The sequence below is a fragment of the Gracilinanus agilis genome, chromosome 2 (genome assembly GCF_016433145.1).
Source record: "Gracilinanus agilis isolate LMUSP501 chromosome 2, AgileGrace, whole genome shotgun sequence".
Classification (NCBI taxonomy): Eukaryota; Metazoa; Chordata; class Mammalia; order Didelphimorphia; family Didelphidae; genus Gracilinanus; species Gracilinanus agilis.
The window spans coordinates 217,235,664-217,244,159 of NC_058131.1; the positions used below are offsets into that span (position 1 = coordinate 217,235,664).

Consider the following 8,496-nt stretch of genomic DNA (forward strand, 5'->3'; position numbering starts at 1 on the left):
TCCAGACAGGTTTGGAATAAAGAATAGCCCAAGGTCAATGCTATATTGTCACAGCCACTTATTTCTTCAGCATAGAAGTATGAAGAAACTCATTTTAAAAACTTAGTCTGTAGTTTTGTTCTATCATCACCTAAAAATCACCAGATTTCATGCCTTATGAGAAACCCAGACATATTGCCTTACCTGTTGTTCCTCATGACAGCTCCTTGTTCTGTATCTGACCATGCCTAGGATTCTCTTCCTCCTCCTCTCTGCCTCTGAGAAGTTCTGGCTTCCTTCAAGATATATCTCAAATGCCACATGGTGCAGGAGGTCTTTCCCAGATCCTTCTGACTCATCTTACCACTTCACACCAGATCTTTCCCTACTAAAGTTATTTTTCATTTATTCTATATGTATCTTGTATGTGCCTAATTATTTACATGTTTGTCAGAGAGAAGGGTTTGGTTTTTTTGTTGTTGTTTTGGGGTAACATACCCCATTTTTCAGTCATGTCCAATACTTTATGCCCCTATTTGGGGTTTTCTTTGCAAAGATACTGGAATGGTTTTCCATTTCCTTTTCCAAATCATTTTTACAGACGAGGAAACTGAAGCAAACAGGATAAGTGACTTGCCCAGGGTCACACGGCTAGTAAGTGTGTGAGGCCAGACTCAAACTCAAGAAGATATCTTCCTGACCTCAGACCCAGTATTCTATCCACTAAGCCACCTAGCTACCCCACCCCAAGTTAGTGCTTAATAAGCACTCACTGAATGATTGATGAGAGATAAAGCAGACAGCAAGTAGCAATTCAACTTTTGGACTTGGGGGATCTAAACCTTCTATGACCTAGCTATGTCCTCTCAAGAATTAAGGAATTCTGAGCCATCTGGATAGAGCAGCCTTTCAATACCATATGGGAAGATTCCTGTACCAAAGTTTACAAAATCATTGTCTTAAAAGATTCAAATTCAGTGGCCTCAAGACAGGAGGTCCTGGGTTCAAATCTAACCTCAGACTCTTCCCAACTGTGTAGTCTTGGGCAAGTCACTTAACCCCAAATGTCTAGCCCTTGTCATTCTTCTTCCTTAGAATTAATACTTAGTAAGGATTCTATGAGAGAAGAAAAAAAAGATCCAAACTCCCCCACAAACTTGACTGACAAATCTCTTTACCTACAATATATTACTTTATCTGCTCTGGGTTCCCTATATAGGCATAAGTGCTATCTACTCTAACTAATACTAGCTCTGTGACCAGGAACAAATCACTTCACTTCTGTGCCTCAGTTTTCTCCTCTGTAAAGTAGGGATAATTTACCTATACAACCTATCCCAGCAAGTTGTTTTAAAGAAGGCATTTATTCAGTTTTAAGCCCTATAAAATTATAAATTATGAGGTCCATAAGGGCAAGAGTCTCATCTTATTCTTCCTACCTTCTACTATTGAGCTTTGCAAAAAAAAAAAAATGAGACACTGAGGAAATACTGATTGATTTATATGAAGCACCTTGAAGACTACTGAAAATTTTTATTTCAATAGTGCTTCCAGGCAGGAGTTTCCAGAGTGGGGACCAGGAGTCCCTATTCTGACATCAGGGGATATGATTATTATAATAATAATAGTATTTTTATAGTTCCTGCTATGTGCCGGACACAACAACCCAACAGGACAAGCATTTTTGTCCTCATATTAGAGGGAGCTAGATGGAGCAATGGATAAAATGCTGGGCCTGGAATTCAAAAGATCTGAGTTCAAATCCGACCCTGGACATTGATTAGTTGTGTGATGCTGGACAAGCCAGTATCTTACTTTCTTCATTTCTAAAATGGAAATAATAATAATAATAATAATAATAATAATAATAATAATCAAAAGATCTGAGTTCAAATCCAGCCCTGGACATTGATTAGTTGTGTGATGCTGGACAAGCCAGTATCTCACTTTCCTCATTTCTTAAATGGAGATAATATTAGCACCCACTTCCCAGGGTTATTATGAAGAAAAAAATGAGTGAATAATAATCAAGAAGGGTATTCCGGTGGGGGGGGTTTGCGGAGGGGGAAAGAACATGAATCATGTAACCATGGGAAAATATTCTAAATAAAATTAATTAATTTAAAAAATAAAGTACTGTCATTCATGAAAAAAGAAGGGTTTTGCAAACTTTAAAGTGATATATAAATTCTAGCTACTATTTTAATAGGTTGACAGCTACTATTCTGAAGCTTGATGGAGTCAAGAACTGATTTGAAATCCAGAATCCAGCCTCAGACACTTATTAGCTCTATGTCTCTGGCCAAGTCCTACCCTCTGTCTACCTCAGTTTCTTGATCTGTAAAATGGAAATAAAAATAGTACATATCTACCAAGGTTATCATAAGGATCAAATCAGATAATTGTAAGGTGCTTAGCGCAATACTTGACACATATAAGCATTATAGTATTATATGCTATTACAATTATTATTATTAATTATAGAAATTGAGACTCAGAGAGAAGAGCCTTTCCTCAGGTCACACAGCTAGAAACAAGCAACCGCTTCTCTTGACTCTCACTCTAAACCCTTTATCCACAACACCACATTCCTCTTTGAAGGAAATAAAATGGAAAACTGAAATGACTGCAGAAAATGCCTAAAAGTGGCTCAGTGGATTGAAAGCCAGGTCTAGAGATAGGAGGTCTTGGGTTCAAATCTAGCTTCAGACACCTCCTAGCTGTGTAACCCTGTGCACATGACTTAACCCTTATTGCCTAGCCCTTACCCCTCTTCTGCCTTGGAACAAATACACAGTATTGATACTAAGATGGAATATAAGACTTTTAAAAAAGACATACAAGGTGTGTGGTGCTGAAAATCATAAATGTATGGAAAGGAATGATCATTTTTCCATACATCTAACAGAAAAACCCAGTTTTCAGGTGAGTTTACAGAAGGTGAGAATTTGTGGACAAATTAGAAGGAAATATTTTCCAGCCTTCAGAGTTTCTGGCTTTCTGACAAGGCTGGCACTTGGATAAAGGGCTCTTAGTACTAGATTGGTCCAAGCACTAAAGATTAGGTAGGGTGTAACGAGTGACACCATAGGAAGGCAAACAGATGCTTGACAAAATAATAAGGCCAAAGGAGGCGGTTGGCAATGCACCAGAGCACAACCAAGTTACACCCTTTTTTTCTCCTTTGTTCCTAATTTCCTTTGAAAACATGTGAGAACCCACCTTCTCTAGGGGAATTTTCCAGGTGAATACTCTTGTTTGGTTGCCAGTGACTCACAGATCAAAGGTTCCTAATTGTCATCTCCCACCTCATCATCAATGACCAAAGGTTTGGTTAGAGTCAGCAATGTGAAAGGCCTTTCACATCTAATGATTTGAGGCATTAATAGATGCAGAGAATCCAGAATGAGGAAGGTGACAGTTCTTTTGTCCTCTGTCCCTACTCAGACCCTATCTGGGGTATTGAGTTTAGTTCTGCTATTGAACACTTAGCATGGTGCCTGTCATAGAGTAGGTGTTTAATAAATGTTTATTGATTGACTGATTGATTACTACATTTGACAAAAAGGACATTGATGAGGATGTTCACCTGGATGATGAAGTAATTGGTAATGATGCCACCCAAACTCAGCTGAAAGAAGCAAGATTGCATAATAGAGAAAAGAGAAGACTAAATGCTCTCTAAAGTCACTTCATATGGGGCAACTGGGTGGCTCAGGGTATTGAGGACCAGGCCCAGAGAAGGAGAGGTCCTGGGTTCAAATGTGACCTCAGACATTTCTTAACAGTGTAACCCTGGACAAATCACTTAACCCCCATAGCCTAGCCCTTACCACTCTTCCGCCTTGGGACCAATACACCATATTGACTCTAAGTTGAAAGGTAAGGGTGTAAAAACAAAATAAAGTCACTTTGTACAAAAACATTCAAAGCAGAAATCCCTTTTGCAACATTCCTGCAGTGTTCTTTCTTCAGCTCAAAGAGCACTGAATGGCTTTCAATGCTGTGCAGCCTTTCCTTATACCAAGCTGAAATCTATTTCTCTGATATTAGTATTCAGTGTTGATAGTTCTGACTTCTGGGACCCCCAGAGAGTAACTCAATTTCTCTTTTCCATTAAACTGTTTCAAATGTTTAAGGGTACCTCTCATGGGTCCCCTGAATCTTCTTTCCTTCAAACTAAACATCTATTGGTTTCTTAACTCATCCTCATATGGCATCATCTCCCTCAAAATCTTTTACCATTCTGCTCATCCTCCTCCAGCTACTCCCTAACTCCTCATTGTCCTTTATTAAATATGGTCTACAAAACTGAATATGATACTCTAGGAGCAGTCTGCCCTGGGCAGAGGTCATCCCCCTCTTGTTCTAGACATTGTGCCACTCTTCTAATACAGCCTTTAATCATGCCAGCCTTGTTATATGCAGTGTTGATATATATTAAGATTGCATCCCAGAAGAACAAGATTGTTGGGAAGGTACAAAGACTCACCTGATCTCTACCAAATTAACCTCCAAAAACATTAATACCTCAAATTGAATTCTGGAACAGTATAACCCACAAAAAGAGGAAGTGAAATGATTTTTCAGCCCAAAACAACTTAGAAGGCTGGCATAAAAGATTTAGTGTACCAGGGAGGAAGTAAAGTACAAAAGCATCACACCAAAGCAACCAGCCTTAAGGGTACCTGAAATTCCAGCAAATACTTCCAGAGGTCTCAACCACAGATGGTAAGGGGAGTCAGACAACTGCTCAGAAGATTATAAAGGACACTTTTCTGACTGTTGATGAAAGACTACTGTAGCATTGCCCATACACAAATCTAGGTGGCAGTCCTGGATCATAGTCTTAGGGTGAGGAGGAGCACTAGCACACACCAGTTCTTGTGGTAGTCCCAGGGGAATAGGGGATCCTGGTCATAGGTTTATTGAAAGACCAAAGCACAGGCCAGGAGAGTATTAAAAATAACTCTCCTTACATCATATCACCTTGGAAGAATTGAAAGCTTAAATATCTCCAGAATAGCCCTGAAAACAGCTACACAAAGACCCTGAAACTTGGAACAGTGTTCCCTTCACCACTGTTACATAGCCCAACTTTAACAGTTTTTAAAATGAAAAGAAAAGAAAAGAAAAAGGTCAGAAAAATGAGCAAAGAACAACAACGACAAAAAAACTCAACATAAAATTTATTTTGGTGGCAGAGAAGACCAAAACACAAACTCAGAAGAAGACAACAAAGTCAATACTGCTTTACCCAAAATCTCCAATAAATATGCTCTCAAGCCCCAAAAAAAGAATTAATGGAGGAGGTCAAAAAGGATTTAAAAAATCAATTAAGAAAAGTAGAAGAAAAATTGGGAAAAGAAATAAGACTGATACAGAAAAACCACGAAAAAAAGAGTCAACTATTTGGTAAAGGAGGCACAAAAAGTACTGGAAAAGGAAGCAGCTGGTTGGCTCAGTGAATAGAGAGCCAGACTTGAAATTGAAAAGTTCTGGGTTGAAATCTGACCTCAAACACGTCCTAGATGTGTCACTGTAGGCAAGTCACTGAATACCAATTGCCCAACCTTTAACACTCTTCTGCCTTGGAAGCAATACTTAATATTGATTCTAAGACAGAACGTAACGTCTTGTTTTTTAAAGAAGTAGTAAGTCCCCCATCAGGAGAGATCTTAGAGAGGATACTGGATGATGAGTTGCAGAAGGGACTGTTGCTCAGGTATAGGTTGCAATAGGGGTCCCTTCTAGCCCTAGTATTCTATGACTTTCTGCCTCCTTCCATACGACTACCTAAATGGTTAGGATGCCTACCCTTCTTTCCTCAAATATAGTGTTTTTTCTTACTCTTAGCTTCTCTATTTATCCACATTACAATGATCCTGGATTTTTTCAATTGAAGAGATATGGTGTGGGATACAGTGGGAAGAGTACATACTGGATCTGGGTTGATATATTGACTTTGGAACCTACTGCTTATGTGACCTTGAACAATTCACTTGCCAAGTCACTTGTATCTATTTCCTCATCTATAAAATGAAGGGGTTGGACTTGATGACCTCTAAAGTCTCTTTCAGTTCTAAATCTATGATCCACAGAATCCTGAAACATCAGAAACAGATGGGAAAATAGAAATTATCTAGTACAACTCACTCATTTTATAGATATAAAAACTAAGGCTAATCCATCACAATAGTCTGATTTCTTTCTCCTTACCTGAGGCAATGTGGCAAAACTGATCAAATACTGGACTTGGAATAAATATGACCTGTTTTCCAAGCCAGATTCTTGACACTTACCTAACTGTATCACCAGGGGCAAGTCATTTAGCATTTCCAAGCCTCAGCTTCCTTACCAATAAAATGGAGCAGTGATAAACTTGAATTAGTTTACCTTAAAGGGATATAAATGTTAAAATCGTTATTCCCAGGGAAGAACCAACCATTAATGTTGATGCCAAAAGAATTGTTTGCATGGTCAAGATATAAAGAAGGGGAGTTCCCCTGGGAGGTCATATGTACTCATATCCCTATCTCATAGCACATTGCTGATGGGAAGTGGAGAGATATCATTTCATCCCAAATGTCTGACACTTTTTAATAAAGCATGTCTGGGATCCATCAGTTCTCTGAGTCCTGAACTTAACCTTGATTTTAGAGGTAGTCAGAAATCACTTCAAAATTAGGAAAATGGGCATTTGGCCCAAATGACACTCAGAAAACTAATTCTTGATGTTCTTTTCTATTCTGCATGGGCAGAAAAGGAGAGGCTGGGTAGGGTGGAGGTCTAGATTTCCAAATTCCAATATTTGCCAACATGAGGATCAGACAAAGAAGAATGGATAGGTCTGAAAGAGGTGGATTAGGCAGGAGGTAGTTAGTCAACAAACAGCTATTAAGTCTTTACTGTGGGCCAGGCACTGTACTAAACTGGGGATACAAAGGCAAAAAAGTTCCTGCCCTAACATTTTATGTTCATGGGGGACAATAAATGTTTATTCTGAGGCAGAACACACAGATAATAAAAGTCATGTAAAGTACATCTAGGGTAAAATTAAAACTTTTCTTCTTAACCAGATGTCATTTAGTTAGATCTATCTGAGCTGTAGTCTGCATCTCCCATAGCAATTTCAGATGCTATTTTCCAGGGCTATAGTTGGTTGTGAGGCTCCAGAAAAACCCTTGGCCCTGGCACTCCCCTAGAAGAAGAGGCTATACACTTAAGTGTACCTATAAACTTAATAGCAGTTGCTTGGTCTACTAGACCTCATTGACCCTGGTAAACCATTTCTAGATCCACCTCTGCCCTCTAATCTTAGAAAAAAGACCTTCAGAGAGGCTATGGTTTGGTCCCAAAAGAAAAAGTGGAAGTGGGTGATGCATTCCCATTAGAAGTCTTTGAGCAAATGGCCAAATGACCACTTGTTTTGGGTGAGTAAAGGACATTCCCATTCAATTCAGCTTGGACCAGATATCCTTTGGAGTCTTTTCTATCTATGGCATTCTATAATTTTGTTATTGTAGAGAAATTAGACCAGGATAGAACCCCCACTCAACCACAGCTTCTGCACTTCTCAGAATATGTCTTTCTCCTGTTAAAAGACAGCTTTTGACAGAAAGTCTGACCGTAAAATCATTCATCTTTATAAAAAAGATGCTAGCTATTGCTTCTGAGCTTGGTGGTCCCAGGCACACCACTTCACTCCTAACTTGGTATGATGAACACATATTGGTCTGAACCATCACACATCAAATGTATTTTCTACCTATGTTGCCACCTGTCCAGTTCAGTCAGTTTGCTTATTCCATCGAAGGATTCCTATCTCCTTTTCCACATGAATGCTTACCCCATATCCTCTGCAATTTTCATCTGTACTTTTTAGTTTCATGCTCCCCAGGTGTGACCTCAGTAGCTATGCTCCAGTTCCAGCCTCATTCCCAGAGACCCATTCACCAGGGAGCCCAACACGAACCAATCTGACCTAGCTTTGTCCCAGCTGAAATAGCTCCCAGAAAAAATACCAGTTAAACCTGAGTATACCTGACCAAACACACCAAGGAACAAAGATTCAGACACTAAAAAATGGCTAGGTTCTTATTTTATCTAAAAAGTATTAAAAGTTAATAAAATACAAAGTCTGCTCTTAAGCCTGTGAAACTTAGATCACTAATCCTTGGTGGGGCTTATACATCAAAGTCCCTGCCAATGAAAAATAAGGCCCACAAATTGTGCAAATAAGTTAGAACAACATGAAATTATTTAGTAGGCTGAAGTCTACTGAATTATTAGATTACCTAATAGGCTGTTGATCCTGGACTTCTTGTTCCAGAGTGATCATTGAAGTTAGGCAGATGATTGAGAAGCTTGCTAAGTCTGGTATGGTAGAGTGCTAACTTTTTTTTTTTTTTAACATTTATTAATATTCATTTTTAACATGGTTACATGATTCATGCTCCCCTTTCCCCTTCAACCCCCCCCCCGCGCCCCCCCCACCCTTGGCCGATGCGCGTTTCC

The 8,496-nt window shown here is 39.1% G+C and overlaps 1 protein-coding gene across 1 annotated transcript in view; it reads right to left on the reverse strand.

Moving 5' to 3' along the window:
• HSD17B2 (hydroxysteroid 17-beta dehydrogenase 2) overlaps window positions 1–8,496 on the reverse strand; it is a 90,235-nt gene that overhangs the window by 26,041 nt on the left and 55,698 nt on the right. The gene's annotated exons all lie outside the window — the stretch shown is intronic.